Genomic DNA, 21,467 nt, shown 5'->3' on the forward strand with positions numbered 1-21,467 from the left:
CAATATCTTTGACTCATGTTGACGTTGAACTTCATTGGCAAAGTCAATGACGGTTTGTTGGGTCTCACTCTTCCTCTTGAAGAAGTACACCCAAGTATATATTGAGTAATCATCCACTATCACCAAGCAATATTTTCTTCCCCCAAGACTATCGAAAGATGGAGGACCAAAGAGATCCATGTGGAGGATCTCCAAAGCCTCTTCGAGTATATGGTAGTCATAGGGCGGTGAGCTGTCTCATGTACCTTTCCTTCAATGCACGCACTGCTAGCACGATCTTTGGAAAGACTCACATTTGTTAGTCCAAGAATACGATCCCCTTTGAGGAGACTTTGCAAAGATCTCATATTGACATTAGCTAGCCGGCGATGCCAAAGCCATCCCACATCAACTTTAGCCATTAGGCAAGTCACGGTCTTTGTGGGTCGCTCCGAATAGTTAACCACATAGAGACCATTCTCGACATGCCCAACAAAAGCTACTTTAAGAGTATTGCTCCACAAAAGGGCCACATAGTCAATACCAAAGAACATACTAAAACCCATGAGTGCAAGTTGATGAATGGAAAGTAAATTGTATGCAAGGTTCTCAACAAGCATGACCTTTTCAATGGTATGTTCCAAAGAAATTACCACCTTGCCAAGACCCAATACCTTTGAAATTGCATCATCACCGAAAGAGAGTTGGCTGGCCATGGATGGGTCGGGATGAATGTCCACCACCAAGTCCTTGCTTCCAATCATATGATTTGTCACTCCGCTATCAAGCAACCATGACACTCCACCAAAAGCAAACTCCTGCATAAGGTCAATGCTTTGATTTAGGTACCCATTATTTGATGGGTCCTCTCAGGTTAGTAAAAAGGGTCTTAGGAACCCAAATATACCATTCAATGTACTCATAAGGGTAACAAACAAATTTTGCAAAGACATTTCCATCACTAACACGGCATAAAATATAAGATGGGTTAAAGTCGTCGGCATTGTTGCAAAGGAGGGTTTTCCCCTTCTTGGCATTGACACCCTTAGCTTTGCCCTTCTTCTTTTTGTGAGTACCCTCCCCAGCATTGACAAAGGTTTCCTTAAGCAGGGGAGGCTGCTTGGTCTTGATCTTCTTGTTCTTACTGGCCTTGGGTGCAAACCCAACTCCTTCCTTTGCAACCACTTCCTTTTGATTGCTCAGAAGGTCATTGAGATTCTTTTCACCTTGAATGCATGTCACAAGGCCTTTCTCAAGCTGCTCTTTTAATTTGGTATTCTCTTCCAAAACATGTACATGATCACAACATGGGTTAGTAGAATGGGCATTATCAATTAAAACGAACGGAGAACATGTGGCTTTTTCCTTAGTGAGTTTTACTTGGAGTTGAGCATGATCATTGTCGATGCACTAGAGACTGCGGTCCCTTGTGCCCCAGACTTGTGCACGGGCTCCGGCGACGCACCTAGAAGCAGTTCACAAGGAAGCATGGCAGGAAGGCAAACCAAGACCCACCGAGGCCAGGCCCTCCCATCTCTCCAAGGGCATGGAGTACGAGAGATCCACATACAAGGACCCGACAAGCCCTCCTTGCCGGGAAGATTCGCAAGGCCCCGGCGAGCCCTCCTTGCCGGGAAGGCTCCTGAAGACTCACAAGACCCCGGCAAGCCCACCCCCCTTGTCAGGAAGACTCGCTAAGACTGGCGAAGGTCTTGCCAGGAAAGTGTTCAAGCCCCCGGCAAGTCCTCCTTGTCGGGAAGATGACCAAGTCATCTGACAGGGACGTCAGGCCAACAAGCTCCTTCCGCTCGCCAGGTGTCCTCCCCAGTTTTCTACCACAATCCGACCGCTCCAGCGCACCCTTCATGCACCAGCGCAAGACCCAGGTGTCGATTTACCTGGGTATGTGTCGCGACCACCTCGTTGTAGGCCAGGGGTCACACAAGGCAATTACTGCCCCTGACACCACCATAAAAGAAGAGCGGTGAACAATGTTCACTATGCAACCTGCGAGCACACTGTTGGTGACCCATTTGCCTATAAAAGGATGCCCAAGGCTCATTCTCAAGGGGTTGGACTTTTTGGGATTGGAGACTCCCTAATCACCGACTAAGTTATTGTAGCAAATCACCCTACAGTAAGCATCCAATACAAACTAAGCAGGAGTAGGGTTTTACGTGCCAAGCTGCCCAAACCTGGGTAAAGGACCTTGACGGTGTGGATCGCTAGCTCCGCCCTCGACGCCACCTCTCTCTTCCCCGCCGAACGATCAAGGGACTCTTCGAGCTTCCCATAGACGCGTCGGTTTCCCCGACATCTTTGGCCCGCCAGGTAGGGTGAGGTGGTTGAGAGCTTTTTCGCGGATTCAAGCAAGTTCCATGCCAGATCTTGGGAAGTTGAACGCACCATTGTGGTCATTCAAAGCTGGGTGCGACGGTGGTCGCTCTACTTCCCCATGGCCCCCTAACGCATGTGCGAGCGCGGGCTAGGGAGACGGAGACCCCGATCTTGAAAGCATCGGGTTGACGCACCGCACCAGGACAGTGCGCTGCTGTCGAGGGTGTGCCTGGGGTCTTCGGCGAGGCCTCTGACGCATACTCCGGCCGACGCACCTCCTCAAAGTGATGCATAGCCGTTGAGGATGCGCCAACAGGCCCCGAAGCCTAGGCACGCACTCCAGCGGAAACGCTTTCCCCCTAGAAGCATCGCGTTGCCACCGAAGATGCGCTCGGGGGCTCCGCCAGTACGGCCTGGCAAAACAAAAAAAGGATTTATACTCCAGCAACCCCCTTCTATTCCATAGTCAAGGACTATCGGCAAGGACCTTGTCGGAGGGGAAGTTGCCGGGAAAGTGTAGCCTCCTGCTTGCCCAAGCACCGCGGGGAGAAGTGTCGCGGACGACAGATAAGTGATAGATATTCCAGATGAAATTTCAGAGTAGATAGGTTGTTTCCTTTCTGGAGATCCCAAACCTTATTTGAGAAACATGCGCATAGATGGAACCTTGTTAGGACCAGTGCACCTTGGTTTTGTTTCGAACTAGTTCAATGACCTGAACGGCCACAGAGCGCCTTCACACTGTTTCAAACCTGTTCAACAGACCAAGCGGCTACGCAGCCCCTTATTTTGCCTCGAGCCGCGCTCGACGACCTAAAGGTTGCACTGAGTGCGGCAAGGAGCCTTGCTGGTAACGACCCCTCAAGCGAACTGCTAAGGATCTGTTCCTCAAAGCACTAGCGGCAGGACCAGTCACGCCGGCAAGCTTTCGGACAATGCAAAGGGTGTATCATGCAAGGGGAAGGATCAGACGCAAAGGAAGCAACATTTCATTAGTTTGTTCGAAACAAGCTCACACATATTACATGAATGATTTTTACTACTCTAACCTATGATATTGTCTTTTAGCGAGAGACACGCTTGCCAGATAGAAGTTCAAGAAGACAAAAAGTGGCAAGGACCCCGACGCAACCAGTGTTGGCCCTTCCTGGACCAGCATTGCGCAGTGGACAACGCGGCCTGAATGGACGGCAGAGACGGGAACCAAGCGCTTCCCGCAATATGCGGCAGCGTCGGTTCTTTAGGCTCGTCAGTCCCAGCTCGGGAGGAGGAGGACCACGGACTGATGGTGATGGTGCGACCGACAGTTAATCCGAGGATAGATCCTCGTACCCACGCTTAGCATGCCGAGGGTCTGACCCGTACTCGCCGTCGCTACCATCTGACCCATCCTTGTCGCTCTCGCGCGAGGAAGGGCTGTCAGTCCCGCTCGAGCTTTCTTTGCAGCAGTATATCTTGACGGAGAGAAGGTTGTATGCCATCATCTTGAAGCGAAGAACGTGCCCATCCCAGAGGTTATGGGCACGAGCGAAGCTCTTCCACCCGCAGCCGAGGAATAGGATCCGAGGCCCCGGTTGCTCCACGGTCACCGGGACCGCACCGTGGCCGCAGCCATGCACCCGAAGCCACAACATCGGGGGCTTCTCTTCGCTCATCACCTTGGTGAAGGCGATGGGGAGTTGAAGCCGGGTCCTGATGCAACCTTGCAGTCTGACAAGAAACTCCAATGGAGTCCTTTCAACATGAGTCCCTGCAGGAACAAACCCGGGAGAAGGCGGGGGTGCTGGAGTAGCACTCCGCCTTCCATGGCCATGGCCTCCGGGGCGACCGCGGCCCCTCGCCCCTCCGCCACGTCGGGCGCTCGTGCCGCCCTCCGCAGCAGCGGCCCCTAAAGCTGCGACATGATCCGATTGGGATCCCCTTGCCGTCCTGGGAGCTGATTGTGTCCGCCCTCGTCCACTAGCCATGGTTAGGGGCGAGCGTCATGTGGAACTAGAGAAGACTTTGCAGATGCATGTCGGGGGTGCTAAATTTTTCAGGAGTGGATGGATGAGAAAAAACCCCTCGCAAACTTCCTAATTTATAGAGCGAATAGGGAACCTCCACCCCTCTCGCCCAATCACCCATGATCACGGACAAACAGGGAACCGCCCTGCTGCACCAATGCATGCGGGGGCGGGCCCTGCCAGGACTGCGGCCTTTAAGGCCATGAACGTCACTTGCCTGACTGTTACTGTGCATGCCTCACGCGTGGCAGTAATGCGTCGGGAGGTGGGGAGGCCACTGTGCGCACACTTCTCCACCTCGCGCTCTCTATGCGCGATGTGGGAAAGGCAGTTTGCAACGACTCCAAAACTACAGAGTCCCCTGCCATGGGAGCACGTGCACTACTTTGGGCCTGGCCGAGCAACGCCCCGCGCGCGTGCGTGGCCCAGTCCCGGGGGCTCCTGTCGGTGCACTAGAGACTAGGGTCCCTTGTGCCCCAGACTTGTGCACGGGCACCGGCGACGCACCTAGCAGTAGTGCACAAGGAAGCATGGTAGGAAGGAAAACCAAGACCTACCGAGGCCACACTTGCCCCTCTCTTCGAGGGCGTGGATTACGAGAGCTCCAGATGCAAGGCCCCGACAATCCCTCCTTGCCGGGAAGATTCGCAAGGCCCCGGCAAGCCCTCCTTGCCGGGAAGACTCACAAGACCACGGCAAGCCTCCCGCCCCCTTGCCGGGGAGACTCGGTAAGACCGGCAAGGACCCCGACAAGCTCTCCTTGCCGAGAAAGTGTTCAAGCCCCTGGCAAGTCCTCCTTGCCGGGAAGATGACCAAGTCATCCGACAGGGACGCCAGGCCAGCAAGCTCCTTCCGCTCGCCAGGTGTCCTCCCCCGTTTTCTACCACAATCCAATCGCTCCAACGCACCCTTCATGCGCCAGCGCAAAGACCCAGGTGTCGATTCACCTGGGTACGTGTCGCCACCACCTCATTACAGGTCAGGGGTCAGACAAGGCATTTACTGCCCCTGACACCACCGTAGAAGAAGAGCGGTGAACACTTTTCACTATGCAACTCGTGAGCACACTGTTGATGACCCCTTTGCCTATAAAAGGAGGCCCAAGGATCATTCTCAAGGGGTTGGACTTTTTGGGACTGGAGACTCCCTAATCACCGACTAAGTTACTATAGCAAATCACCCTGCAATAAGCACCCAATACAAACTAAGCAGGAGTAGGGTTTTACGCGCCAAGCGGCCTGAATCTGGGTAAAGGACCTTGCTGGTGTGGATCGCTAGCTCCGCCCTCGACGCCACCTCTCTCTTCCCCGCCGAACGATCAAGGGACTCTTCGAGCTTTCCATAGGTGTCGATTTCCCTGACAATCATGATCTTTCTGTAATTTAGCAAGGTCATCGATGTGTGACTCCTCAAGAGCCAAACCAAGCCCTTGCCCTTCCTCAAGAGCAATGGAAAGATCATCTATCTCATCGGCATTGTCATGACTATGTCCTTGTAACATAGAGATAGTTTCTTCATGAGTTTTAATGAGGTCATTAGCCTCTCCTAGTTGTTCCAAGAGAGCAACAAAATGCTTCTCGGTTTTACCCTTGACTTTTCTCATGCATCTATCAAAGGAGTTTTCTTCATCATTTACCTCCTCTCGTTCATATCCACTAACCAAAGGAGAAGGGGTAGTGGAAATGATAGTTTTTATGTTAGAGATGACCTTGTTGGATGCCTTAGCCATAAGGCACTTGGCAATGCGGTTTTCGTTGGGGTGTTGAAGAGGGACACCTTGCTTGGGTAAGAGGATGCAATGTCCACCATGGTCATTCCCATTACTTCACCATTTGAATCATCATCATCGTCCTCATCGGAGAGATACTATTCTTAAGCCACCAACACCTTTTAGGGCATCTTCTTGGAGAAGTTGTTCTTGTTGGGGAAGGGCTTGGCCTTGTCTTTGTGAATAAGCTTGACACCATTGTATTCCCTCTTCTCATAAGGACAGTCTGCCACAAAGTGACTCACATTGCCACAGTTGTAGCAAGTCCTCACCCGTTGCTTGCCTTTGGACCCACTAGAGTTGTTCTTGGAGAAATTGGTCTTTGAGTTTCTCTTGTTGCCCCGAAACTGCCTAGACGCAAGGGCCATGCGCTCGTGATAAGCATACTTGGTGTCTTGGGGTCATATTTCCTCTTCTTCTTCATCAACTTCCTCCACAACAGCCTCGTCCTTCAAAGCAAGGTTGGGCGAGTCTTTTCTGAACCATTGGACACGAGCTAGAGCATTGTCAACGGCCTTGTTCAATATGTTCATGGCAATGAACTCATCCAACACATCGCTTGAGGACATGGAGTGAAAGTTCGGCCTTTGGCGGATGACATAGGACATGGACTTGTTGAAAGGCATGATAGCTTTGGGAAGCTTATGCTTGAGCCAATTTTCATCCACATCCTTGCTTCCATGATCTTGAAGAGCAACCGCAAGTGTTGTCACTCTTCGGTAGATCTCACGTGGATCCACATCCTCAACCATAACAAATTCATTGGCCTCATCAAGTATCACTTCATAGTTTGACCGTTGAATACTTGAGCTTCCCTTGTACATGGAAATGATGTGCTCCCAACAATCTTTGGCACGAGTGAAGGGACGTAAATGAGCAAGATCTTCAATGGGAATTGTTGCTTGAAGGATGAACAAGGCAGAGTGATTGAGTTGATTGTCAACCTCTTCTCTTGGAGTGAGGTTTCTTGGATCATGTTGGTAGTATCCTTGCTCAATGATTCTCCAAAGTTGTGTTGGGTTGTGATTCAAATGAGCCTTGATACAAAATACCCCATTAGAAAAATCATTCTTAACAATCTTAGGAGGAGGACCGAGGTTAATAATATGCGATGGGTTAACCGATCCTCCATAGACCATGGGAGGAGGAATCGAGGCAAAGGTATTTGCCCCACACGTTCCTTGAGGCAATTTCTTTCGATCACTACTAGCATTTTTCTTTTCGGAGTTGGTCCCCGAATCTGAAGCTATGGTATTAACCACATGCAACGGATTGGTAGACAACTTGAAGCCATAAAGGAAATCTTTGACCATATTCTTGACCTCGATAGCCACTCAGGATCTAAAGGTGGACATAGCCTCATTTAGATCCTCTCGGGTGACCGAGTTCGCGACCGCTGCTTTGGGCAACTCCATAGCCCGTACCTCATCGTTAGCCATACTCTATGGGTGGTGAAACCCTTAATAAAGAGACGAGGCTCTCATACCAATTAAAAGGGTCGATATGGTTGACTAGAGGGGGTGATAGGCAACTAACAACTTTTAAGCTTTTCTTTAACAAATTAAGTTTAGCAACAAATATGTTGTCTATATATGCAACTAAGTGAACAACCTATATGATGCTAGCAACAATAATAACAAGTAAGTAACTAATAGAAGTAAAGGTAAGAATTAACCACAGGTGGAACCGATGAATACGAGGATGTGTTTCCGAAGTTGCTTCCCTTTGAGGGGAAGTTCGTCTCCGTTGGAGCGGTGTGGAGGCACAATGCTCCCCAAGATGCCACTAAGGCCACCGTATTCTCCTCACTCCCTCGCACAATGCGATGTTTCATGATTCCACTAGTGGTGACCTTGAAGGAAGCGACCGAACTTTTACAAACAAGCTTGTGGCAGTGTCCACAACTGAATTGGAGACTCCCAACGAAACTGCAAAGCTTCACCACGACACAATATGGCTTTGAGGTGACCTCAACTGTCTAGGGTGCTCAAACACCCAAGAGTAACAAGATCCACGAGGGATTGGCAGGGGTTATCAAATTTCTCTTAGTGAAAGTGTAGATGAAGGCCCTCTCATGCAAACCCTAGAGTATCAACAAGTTTTGTTGGCTATGGAGAGAGATCGGACAAAAATGAATCTTGGAGCAATAATGGAGCTTAGGGTTGGGAAAGGTGGTCTTCTTGTGGAAGAAGAACCCCTTTATATAGTGGAGGAATGAATCCAACCATTACCCACTTACTCTACCCGCATTAGAGTGGTATTACCGCTCCAGGGAGCGGTACTACCGATGATAAGAGGTAGTACCACTCTAGAGAGGAGCGGTACTACCGCTGGGGAAGAGGGTAGCAATGACACTGGGAGGCAGGGGCCGGTAGTACGACGAGAGCGGTACTACCGCTGCCAGGAGCGGCACTACCGCTCATAATAGGTAGTACCGCCTCCTATATCTGCTCAGGATATGCTGCGGACCAAGCCCAGAAGTGTAGAAGGGTTCTGGCGTGGTAGTAACAAGAGATACTAATGCCCGTGGGCGGTACTACCGCCCTGCACTATTGCTCCAGAAACCGCTCAGTCTCACACGAAAAGTGTCAAGACCCACGGGCAGCGGCACTAGCCAGCGGAACTAGCTAGGCCACTTCCGCCCTGGAGCGGCACTACTGTCGGCCAGGGCAGTACTAACGCTGATAAGATGTAGTACCACTCACGAGAGTGCTACTACCGCTTGAATCTTTCTAGGCAGGATAGCGCAAGGTAGGATGCTCCATTGAGGTGGGAAAGAGGGTGTGAAGGAATGTGTATGTGATGATTCCACCCAAACCTTTTCGAAATGGACCCCCTCTTAATAGTACGACTTTTCCTACGACTCAAGTCCACTGACAATGAAACGTAAGAGAGAAAACCATCTTCGTATAAATACACCGAGGGGCATGAATCGTCTTGTGCCAAATGATGAAATACCTGAAAGGCTTAGTGCACATGATTAGTCCACAAACGCATTGTCATCAATCACCAAAACCACTAGGGTAGAAGTATGCCCTTATAGTAGGTATGGAGTCTGTTTTGAGGAGGATATAATAAGTCTTATGTGCAACACATCATGTCATGTCATGGGGTTTGGGTGCACCGGCGAAAATTGCACCAATCCTTGAGGGGAGAATGGTCTATACGCGGTACCGGAGAGGCTAGCAAATATGAGGACATGAGATTGCGTATGTCCATGGTGTCATATTAGTCATAAAGAACTCATATACTCATTGCAAAGTTTTATTACTCTTATCACAAATCAAAGTACTACTCGCATGCCCCGAGGGAGAGGGTCGATAGGAGTTAAGCATCATGCGACTCCGACTCGAAACAACACTAGGTTTTCAACGAGGAATAGAAATGCTCCCACATCATCACCATGCCCTTCTAAATTTTTCAGATGTTCAAGAAGTTTTGACATCTCTTATGATCGATGCCTCTCTAAATTAATGGTTATGCACTCACGCTCTTTCATATCACCACATCAATATCATTAGCCACAATTTCTCTATATGTGCTACATGATGGTTTTAATTGTCACTCATTGAACACTCGTTATTTTCGATGTAGTACTACGACCCATGCAAATTACCATAACTGTTTATTAACTCTCAAACAAATATAAGTGAGGAACAACAGCATATTATTTCTACAAAATCTACACGCCATCATGCTCAAAAATATATAAGTGAAGTACTAGAGCAACTGCTAAGCTCAAAAGATATAAATGAAGCACATAGAGTATTCGAACAAATTATGATGATGGTGTATCTCTCTCAAATAGGTTTGTCGAGCAAACAATGATTGTGGCAAACGTAAAGTAAAAGTAAACAAAATCAAACGGCTCTCCAAGCAAAACTCATATCATGTGATGAGTAAAATGTAGCTCCAAGTAACATACTGATGGATTGAGACGAAAAAGGGGATGCCTTCCCCGGGCATCCCCAAGCTTAGACACTTGATTTTTCCTAGAATATTACCTTGGTCTGCCTTTGGCATCCCCAAGCTTAGTCTCTTGCCACTTCCTATTCCTTTATACATCGAGATAATACCCAAAACTTGAAAACTTCAACCACACAAAACTCAACAAAACTTCGTGAGATCAATTATTATAGGCAACATGATGGATACCTTTAGGTACTGTCATAAATTGATTCTTATTTTATTTTAGTATAAGGTACTCTATTCTAACTTCTCCATGTCTTATACCCCCTTATATAATCCATGGCATAATCAAAACAAGCAAACTATACATGCAAAATAGAATCTGTTTAAAAAAGAATAGTGTGTAGTAATATATTTAATTTCCATACTTTTGTAACTTGAACAATTATAAAAAAATTGGATGACCTAAGGAATTCGTATGTCAGTAGAGTTTAAACAATTCATCTTAAAAGACATTCCAATAAAATTAGACAAATTCTGCACTGGCTCTCAAAGTTTCTGTCTTTTGCACCGTATCAATTCTACTCATCATGCAAGGCTTTACTTGGCACAAACACTAATTGACACATAAAAACACAATCATTACAGTAGCAAAAAATGTGTTATCACAAACAAACAGAAAGTAGAAATCAAAAATAAAGATAATTATTGGGTTGCATCCCAACAAGCGTCATTGTTTTACGGCCCTATCTAGGCATATTGCATAGTTTCAAGTTTTGTCATCCTTGACGTTAAGCTCCTAAATAGTACAACCAGGGATAATAGGAACTACAGGAGACTTGAAAATAGGTTATTTTATCAGGTTTAAAAATTCGGGTGACCACTAATCATTTTAAGGTCCTTGTTTCTTTTGGTAGGAGGTGTACTAATGCTTTTAGGAATGTATATGAACTTGGAACTTTTGTTGCCAGAAGTACTAGCATTATCTCTAGATGGTGTGAAGGCAGAACCCACCTTTTCAATCACCTCCTCCATTTAGTCAATTCTACTCAAACCTTGTTCTATGCTTTCATCAATAATAGTTTCTTTTTCTATTGAAGTTTTCAAAGTCATTCCTACACATGACCCAAGTTGAGTGATATGGTTATGTATTTTTTTATCCAACTCCTCAATTGTTTCATGAGTAATCATTTTCCTTTCAATAGCATCAAGCCTTTTCATAACATGTTCCAAAGTTAAATCGGTTCCATTAATGATAATGGGTGGTGTTCCAACAATATTTACAATGGCATTGTACGCATCCAAAGTGTGACATATTAAGAAGTTCCAACCACTGATGGTGTCAAGGACAAACCTATACCAAGTTGTCACATCAACATAAAAATTATTAAGAAAGGTAGTGGTGGATAGCTTATTAGTTGCTTTATTTTGATCATAGAAATCCTATACCATGCATCTTTCAAACTTTATCCTCCCCTTTGTTTAAAATTGGCAACATCATTATCGGGAGTAACGTGAACAAAGGAAGAACTAGACATGACTTCAAACAAGACAACTAGTAACAAGAAAAAGTAAATACGTTTGCATTTTTATTTTTTGTGAGACAAACTAAATATACCAGCAAATAAAAAGAGGAACAAGTGAATGAAATTTTGTATGTAGTTACTTGATAGTTGATGATGATATTCCCCGACAACGATGCCAGAAATCCTTCCTTATACTTGTGATGTGCATTGGGTTTTCCATGAATAGGAACAGGTTATCGCAACATAATTTGGGTAAGTATTTACCTCATTTATGAAACCAAGGTTTATTGAACCAATAGTAATATCAACCACAACCGTCTTGAGCGGCTCCACACAAAAGAACAAACAGCTTGCACCCAACGCGGGCAAGAGGGTTGTCAATCCCCTTGGTCTTGCTATTTGCAAGCGAATGAGGTGTGTAGATAATTGTAAAATTCAAAATAAAATAAAAAAAATGGAAGCAAGGTATTGGAGGTTTGAGAAATATATTGTAAATAGACCCACGGGCCATAGCTTTCCCTAGTGGCATCTCTTATGAAAAATAGCGTATGGCGGGTAAACAAATTACTATCGGGCAATTGATAGAAGAGCGGATAGTTATGCGATTTTCACGGCAATGATCATGTAAATATAGGCATAACATCCATAAACAAATAGGTCGACTCCTACCTGCATCTATTACTATTACTTCACTTCAAGAGCGCTTCTATGCTTGCCTCTCTACGTATTAAGTTCATGACAGACAAACTAATGCTTGGAGTAAGATGACATGATGTAGACATAGTAAACTCAACCAATATGAATAAACCCCATCGTTTTATCCTTAGTAGCAGCAACACAAAGACGCATCTTCTCCCCTTCTGTCAGTGGGATATAGAAATTCGACAGGTTGAACCTAGTACAATGCACCTCTCTCACCGAAGAAATGCCAATCTAGTTGTCCAAGCTATTTCAATATTAGAGAGAAATACAAATTTATCATAATCGTGCACATAAGATTCATATTATATATCAGAGAAGACATAAATATTTATCATGAATAATCTGAACATAAATCTAGAATTCATCGGATCGCAACAAACGCATCATACAAAATAGTTACATCATATGGATCAAAGCAAAGATGTGATGATCATTGTATTGAAGATCAAAGAGAGAGAGAGAGAGAGAGAGAGAGAGAGAGAGAGAGAGATTGCCAGGTACTTCCATGGACCAGTAGGTATGTGGTGAACTACTCACACATCATCATGAGGAAAGAAAGGTTGATGAAGAGGCCCTCCGTGATTGATCCCCCTCCGGAAGGGTGTCAGAACGGAGCCCTAAATGGCCTCCCGTCAAAAGAGAGACTTGCGGCGCTGTAAAAAGTGTTTTAGGACCTCCCTCAATGTTTTTAGGGTAGATGGGAATTTATAGACCACAGAATGGAGTCGGAATAGACACAAGGGGGCCACAAGCCATCAGGGCGCACCCCGCAGGGCACGCCCTATTGGCTTGTGGGGCCCTCATGCACGCTCTTGCCTCCTTCCGATGCTCCACAGTCTTGTTTTGGTCCATAAAAATTTCACCAAATGTTTTAGGTCAATTGGACTTCGTTTGGTACTGGAACCTGAAAAGTGGAATAACACGCAGAAAACAAGAACTGGCACTGGCACTGAGTCAATAGGTTAGTTCTCAAAAATAGTATAAATTGGTAGATAAGTTCATAAAAGGTGTTCTAAAATGATAACATAATAGCATGGAACAATAAAAAATTATAGATATGTTGGAGACATATGAGAGAGCGAGGTGCAAGAGTACAATGATGCAGTAAAGGCAGCTTGCTTGGCACGTGAGGTGGGCCGGAACGTCTCCCAGAGCTACCACTTCGACTATTATCCAGACTAGTGATGGTGATCACCAAGATAGGAAATACCTAAGCTTGGGGAGTACATAATTGTCACCGACATTACATTTATGTTCACACAATTCATATAAATTGTCGGTGTCCATCCTTTTTCATTGTATATTCATGGTAGTTTTATTTTTCCGCTTTCTTCTTGTGTGTTTGAAAAACTTTAGAAAACCCAAAAAGATTTCCATTACTAGTCGGGAGTTTTCCTGTGTAAAAAGTTTTTCTCGTTTTTGTTTTTATTTTGTTTGTTTTCTTTCTTTGAGAAAAATCGAAAACCCCAAAAATATTTTAGTGTGTTTCTCTGAATTTCTTTTCTTTTCTTTGAATCATCGAAAGGAGAATACCACGATGAAAATGTTGAGTGGCTCTCGTATGCGTTTTAATTTATCTAATCAAGAGTCAATATTACCATGACTTCTCCTTTGTATAAAACTTCCCTCCACATTCCACCTTAGTACATGGCACTCTTGCACTATTATTATTATCACACCATTCGGTCGTGCAACTGAAAGGCAATAATGACGATATTTAATGAAGTGATTGTGGCAAAGAAACGGGTATGAAATCTTCTTGTTTTTCGTTTTTGTAAATATGTTTAGCTCGATCGATCTTGATTTATTATATCATGAGTGAACATGTTTATGATGACAATTAGAGATCATAGTATTGCATGTCATGCTTAAATAGCTAGGAGTTGATAATGATTTATCTTGTCTATCAACATGCATTAAAATAGTCATGATATGGTATGGTAGTATGGTATTTCCCTCTCAGAAGTTTGAGCAGCTTGACTTGGCCCGTGTGTAAACATTTAGTTGATTCAAAATCAATGCACCCTTCATGATGTTTAAATCCAGAGTGTTCATATCCTACTCATGCTAATATCCAATGTTAATTATTCGCAATACATCTTCATGATCGTTGTTGCTCTATAGTTGGTCACTTCCCATTCTATTGCTAGCCTTCACGTGTACTAAGCGGGAATGTTGCTTGTGCATCCAAAATCCTAAACCATTTATTCCACATGACTCGATCATAGCTATCTATATGCGGTATTGCCCTGCCATTCCAAGTAAATTTGGATGTGCCACCTTTAAATATTCAAACAACCATCGGTTTTGTGCACTCGTACCGCTCATGGTGTGATGGGCCAATCGGTATCTTCCATGCTAAGTAAGTTATTCTCAAGACAGACGTTTATTCGTCATCATTGCATGAGAGAGGTTGGTACAAAGGATGCCCATTCCCGCATAATCAAAATTTAATGAAAAAAACTCCTTGACAAAGTTGATATGTAGGAGGCACCCATGAATTTGGCTAGCCATGGTTGTGAATGAATGATGGATAGGAGTAAACGTTACAATTCTGTTTGGGGACCACCAGTCATGAGTTTAGCATGGAAGATACTAAAAACCATTCTCGTAACATTGTCACTAAAGAACACCACTTAAAAAGTATACTCTCAATCATGTCTTTGAAACTTGAGGTCTGGCACCTCTGTAAATCAATGCTTCCCTCTGCGAAGGGCCTATCTATTTACTTTTATGTTGAGTCATCCTATTCTTACTAAAAGCACCAGACCGAAGAGCACCATAGAATTCTTATGCATTAAGTCTAGTTAATGTTGAATGTGAGCATGAACTGGGTCTTTTCTACTCTGAATTATAATGTTTAGTCATTGCTTGAACCTCAGAGGTGCTCTGCATTTATGTTTCATGGTCTCGGAAAGGGCTAGCGAAATACCATTTCGCCATATTATATCCGATTGTTTTGACAAATTGTTGGCATGTAAGATATCTTATTATTACTTGCTAGTTGGTTATGTATTGCCATGATTAAATATGAGGTTTGATAGTTATCATGGATATGATTACTTATGACTTATGCTAAAAACCTAGACACCAGCTAAGCATATATACAAAAACAAGAATAGAAGAGTTTGTAAAAGTTTTCTTTATCACTTTCAGTTTATCAACTGAATTGCTTGAGGACAAGCAATGAGTTCACCTTGGGGGAGTTGATATGCATCCAACGTATCTACTTTTCCAAACACTTCTTCTCTAGTTTTGGACTCTAATTTGCATGATTTGAATGAAACTAACTCGGACTGACACTACTTTCAGCAGAACTACCTTGGTGTTATTTTTGTGTAGAAATAAAAGTTCTCAGAATTGGATGAAACTCTTTGTGAATTATTTCTAGAATAAATAAGGATTTTTTGAGCGAAGAACCACCGGTGGGGGCTGTCTGTGGCCCACAAGGAAACAAGGCGCTTGTGGGTCCCACGTGGCTCACCTGACCCTAATTCCAGTCCTATAAATTCCTATTCTCACAGAGATAAATCACAGCGAAGATTTCATCGTGTTTAACGAGACGGAGCCGCCGCCACCTCGTGTTCTTCCTCGGGAGGACTGATCTGGAGTCCATTTTGGGCACAAGAGAGGGGGATCCGTCGCCATCGTCATCACCAACTGTTCTCCATCAACAATTATGTGATACTCACCACCGGGTGTGAGTAATTCCTTAGTAGGCTCACTGGATGGCGATGAGGTTTGGATGAGATTGATCCTATAATCAACTTAAGTTTGATAAGGCTTGATCCCTAGTATCCACTAGGTTCTGAGATTGATGTTGCTATGACTTTGCTATGCTTAATGCTTGTCACTACGGCCTGAGTGCCATGATTTCAGATATGAACCAGTTATATTTTCTTGAATATAAGAGTGATTTGGATCCTATCTTGCATGTTGTAATCACCTATGACATGTCTTGATCTGCATACACTAAGGTGACAATAACTAGATCATATGCACTTATGATTGGAACTCTAGAAAGCATCTGCAACTACTAAAGATCATTAAGGTAAAAACCAACCGTATCAATAAAGCATCAAATCCCCTTTATCCCATATGCAACAACCCACATACTCGGTTTTATGCTTTTGTCACTCAAGCAACCCACCATAGGCAAATAATGAACACATTGCAACACCCTACAGAGGGGATCCCTCACGCTTGCGCGACACGGAGAGCACCATAGGACAACACCAATAATAAAACATGCAACTCAAACCAATCTGGATCATCAATCAACCCATAAGACAAAGGTAATCTACTCAAAACATCATAGGATGGCAACACATCATTGGATCATAATATGTGGCATAAAGCACCATGTTCAAGTAGGGGATTACATCGGGGTGCGGGAAATTGGACCGCTAAAAGAAGATGAGGATGGTGGTGAATAAGGTGATGTTGATGAAGATTATCACCGCGACAATGGTTCCCCCGGTGGCACTCCGGTACCACCGGGGCAGAGGGGGAGAGGGTCTCCCCCTTGTGCCTCCTCCTCCATTGCCTCCCCCCAAAGGTGGGCAGAGGTTCTCCCTCTAGTACTTGGCCTCCATGGTGATGATGGCCCCTCCGTCTTCCTCCTCCATGGTCTCCGGTGATGGTGACCCCCTCCGGCACCAAGATTGGTTTTTCGTGGCTCTAGAGGCTTGCGGGGGCGGAACTCCTGATCTAGGTTTCTTTTCAGGGGTTTCTATGTTTATAATAATATTTGGTGTTGGAATCATGTTAGGGGAGTACTCGAGGGGCCCACAAGCCACGGGGGCGCGCCCTGGTGGCTTCTCGCTGCCTCGGGACTCCTGATCGGTATCTTTTTGCACCATTATTTTTCATACTTTCCAAAAATATTCTTCGTAAATTTTATGCCCATTCCGAGAACTTTCATTTCTACACAAAAACAACACCACGGTAGCTCTGCTGAAAACAGCATGAGTCCGGTTAGTTCTAATAAAATCATACCAAAATCATATATAATTATTGTAAACATGGCATGAATACTTCATAAGTTATAGATACGCTGGAGACATATCAGCATCTCCAAGCTTAATTCCTGCTCGTCCACGAGTAGGTAAATGATAAAAGAAATAATTTATGAAGTGTGAATGCTAGCATAGTGCATAAATTTAATTAATGATTGTTCCAAACACTTTTTCTAGCATCATTATATATTGTACACCGTAGATCATCTCATAAAACTTCTCATGATGAAGTAACAAGCTATTCACATCTTAAAGTGTAGACCATGAAGTTTCTTTAAAACTAACAAACTATGCTTTCAGTCACCAAACAATTCCAATTCATCTTATTTTCAGGAAGGGTCTATGTAAGAGCTTTGATTTAGCAAATTCCACATACTCAACTATCATATAGTCTTCCATGATTATTGACACTCAAAGCATATTTTTAGAACAAATAGGATCCATCGAACATAGAGAAAGATAGGGGCTTAAAGTTTCGCCTCCCAACTTATTTATCATATAGATAATTGTCAACAATAATAATTCATGATCAAATATATTTGTATGGATATATATGCTTGGATCATTCCCCACCACATGATACTTGCCAAGTAGTACTTTGAGGTTGGAATAAGAAGTTAACTCAACAAGAATAGTAAATAACATGAAAGTAAATAGATTGGCCATTTGCATAGGGAAGCAGTGATTTGCATATGTGCCAGAGCTCGAGCTTTTAAAACAAAGATGAATAATAATTTTGAGCGGTATGATTTCATTGTCAACATAACAACCGAGAGATCTCGGTGTCTTCCATGCTAGATACATCATAGGCGGTTCCCACACAGAATGGTAAAGTTTTTACTCCCCCTCCACCAATCAATCACACTCCACGGCAAGCTGAATCCACGGGTACCATCCATACAAACAACAATCTTGGGCGAGTTTTGTTTCATTATATTTTGATTTGATTTTTGAGCATGGAACTGGGCATCCCGAATACCAGCCACTTCCTCGTGAATGATAGTGAATCAACACATATCATGAGAATAACCCACCTGTCATGGAAGATACTCATAGCCCCTAGTCACTACATGAGCGATTTGGGCATACAAAATAGAACATTATTTGAAGGTTTAGAGTTTGGCACATGCAAATTTACTTGGAACGACAAGTAAATACCGCATATAGGTAGATATAGTGGACTCTCCTGGCAAGACACTGGGTTTAAGGGTTTTTGGATGCACAAGTAGTATCTCTATTTAGTACAAAGTGTTGGATAACAAAAGGTTCTAAACAAGTACCACATGTTGGAGGATCCATAACAATAAAACTTCTATGCAAATATACCCAAACATAACTCATTAAGTTGTCTTCCTTGTCCAACTTCAACTAATTTTCTCAAGTTTTAAAATAATTAATGGGGCTCACAATAATAGAAGATGTCCAAGATAGTATATTTATATGTGGAATCTCTCTTCCTTCAATATTCTTTCATGAATTGTTCAAGCGACCAATGCGGTGTTTGCTAACTTCCAATAACTTTTACCACCTATACTTCTTATATGTGAAGCCATTACTCCCCATGGGATAAGCATTTAAAACATATATAATTTCAGATTTATGATATTCAATTCATTCAACTATTTACTCATAGGATATAAGTGAAGCACGAGAGTAAATGACAAAACTACTCCAAAACATATAAGTGAAGATCAATGAGTAGTCAAACAATTAAGTAGCTATGTGAGGACTTTCTCCCTCTCTCTCAATAAATATTTTTAGATCTGAGTATTTTATTTAAGCAGCAGGCAAAATAAAAATAGCACTCCAAGAATAGGACACGTCATGTGAACGAATAAAAATTTAGGCTCAACATAGGCTAACCGATAGTTGACGAAGAGATGTGGGATGGGTAGCATCCCCAAGCTTAGATGTTTGAGAGTTCTTGAAATATTTACTTGAGGCGCCTTGGGCATCCCCAAGCTTGAGTTTTTATATCTCTCTCAATCCTCTCATGTCATGGTTTCACCTATTCTCAAAAACTTCATCCACACAAAACTCGAAAAGAACTCGTGAGATAGGTTAGTACACATAATAATAAATCAACTCTTCATGTACTACCAAGACAAGTTGTATAATAATTTTCAAACATCATCTACTATTTACTACCATTTCCACAATTTATATCTAACAATATAGGCTATGGAAACTATATGATAAGTAGATAACAAAACTATGACAACAATCTGTCCAAACAGAACAGTCTGTAGCAATTTATGAAAACAGTGTACTTATGTAATTCAAAAAAATATAAAAATTTATGACATGCTATAAATTTATACGAAAACATTTTGTAAAAATTTCAGAAACTTTCCATGTTCCAGTAAAATATGAAAATTCAAACATTACACCAAGAGTTTATGTTTTACACAGCACACATCAAACCATGTAATACAAGCATCCTAATGCAATTCTTGGAACTTTATTTATTGGAAACAAAATTATAAATAACAAACAGAAATCAACAAAATAAAATGATGCTCCAAGCAAAACTCATATTATGTGACAAATAAAAATATAGCTCTAAGTAAGATTACCGATGGCGTTGGAGACGAAAGAGGGGATGCTTCCGGGGCATCCTCAAGCTTAGGCACTTGAGTCTTCCATGGATATTACCTTGGGGTGCCTTGGTAATCCCCAAGCTTAGGTTCTTGACATTCCTTGTTCTCCTCATAAGGTGTCTCACCCAAAACTTGAAAACTTCAATCACACAAAACTTAACGGAACTTTGTGAGAAGGGTTAGTGTAATAAGGATAGATCATTCACTTAGGTACTCTCAAGACAAGATTCATAATTGTTCCCACATGATACCTACTGTATTATATCATTCCCACAATTTATATTACTGAATATAAGCTATGGGAACACTAAAATAAGAAAACTATGCATGCAAAACAGAATCTATCAAAAACAGAATAGTCTGTGAAGATTTGTAGTATAGCCATACTTTCCTGTCTCTAAAAATTCTGACAAATTAGGCAACCAGAAGAATTTGTATATCAAGACTATGTAAAACTTTCAGATCATTATCACGCTCCGGTAAAAAATGAAAATTCCTGTACTGGAGTCATAACTTTCTGTTTCAGTTCACCATCAATTCTACTCATCTTGTGAGGCATCCCAAAGGCTTTACTTGGCACTTTATTGAAATAAAACACACAAAACAAGATTGCTACAGTATATTAATCATGTGAACTCATAAAAACAGATGGTAAAAGTGTTGGGTTTTCTCCCAACAAGCGCTTTTCTTTAATGTCTTTTAGCTAGGCATAGTTATTTCAATGATGCTCTTCCAAGCCTAATTCCGATGATAATTTTATTCATACTCTAAAGTATATAATTTAAGTTCACAGAGCATTCTACAATTAATATAGATCAACCAATATCCAAGATGAAAATATATAAGTGACGCACACGAACCATTCTATAAGGCCATACTCAAAAGATTTAAGTGAAGCACGAAGAGCATTCTATAGAGCCATACTCAAAAGATTTAAGTGAAGCACAAAGAGCATTCTACAAAGCCATACTCAAAAGATTTAAGTGAAGTGCATGAAGCATTATATAAATCATTGAAGGATTATCTCATACTAGAAGGGTGCATAAAAGCAGAAGAAAAACACTAAAGATGCATATCTTGTGAACAAAACAAAAACCAAGGTATACCGATAATTGTTGAAGAATAAAGATGGGATGCCTTCCGGGGCATCCCCAAGCTTCGATGCTTGAGCCTCCTTGAAATATTTACTGGGGGTGCCTTGGGCATCCCCAAGCTTGAACTCATGTCTCTGTATTCTTCTTCTATCGATACCTCCTCGATCTTCGAATACTTCATTCACACAAAACTTAACAAAACCCTCCTGAGATCCGTTAGTATAATAATGCAAAATACTACTTTAAGTACTGTTGTGAACTCATTCCAAATTCATATTAGCACTATATCTACTATAGTCCAACTTCACCACGGTTCATACCCCCCGGTACTACCCATAGATTCATCAAAATAAGAGAACAATGCATATAAAACAGAATCTATCAAATACAGGACATTCTACAACAATCTGGAAACTTCGTATACTTATGTAACTCAACAAATTCTCAAAAAAAAAGGAAGAAATAAAAAAATTGCATAGTAGTACTAGTAAAAAACATAAATACATGCACTACGGCCAAGGTTTCTAT

This window comes from Hordeum vulgare, chromosome 6H (assembly GCF_904849725.1).
Source record: "Hordeum vulgare subsp. vulgare chromosome 6H, MorexV3_pseudomolecules_assembly, whole genome shotgun sequence".
Taxonomy (NCBI): domain Eukaryota; kingdom Viridiplantae; phylum Streptophyta; class Magnoliopsida; order Poales; family Poaceae; genus Hordeum; species Hordeum vulgare.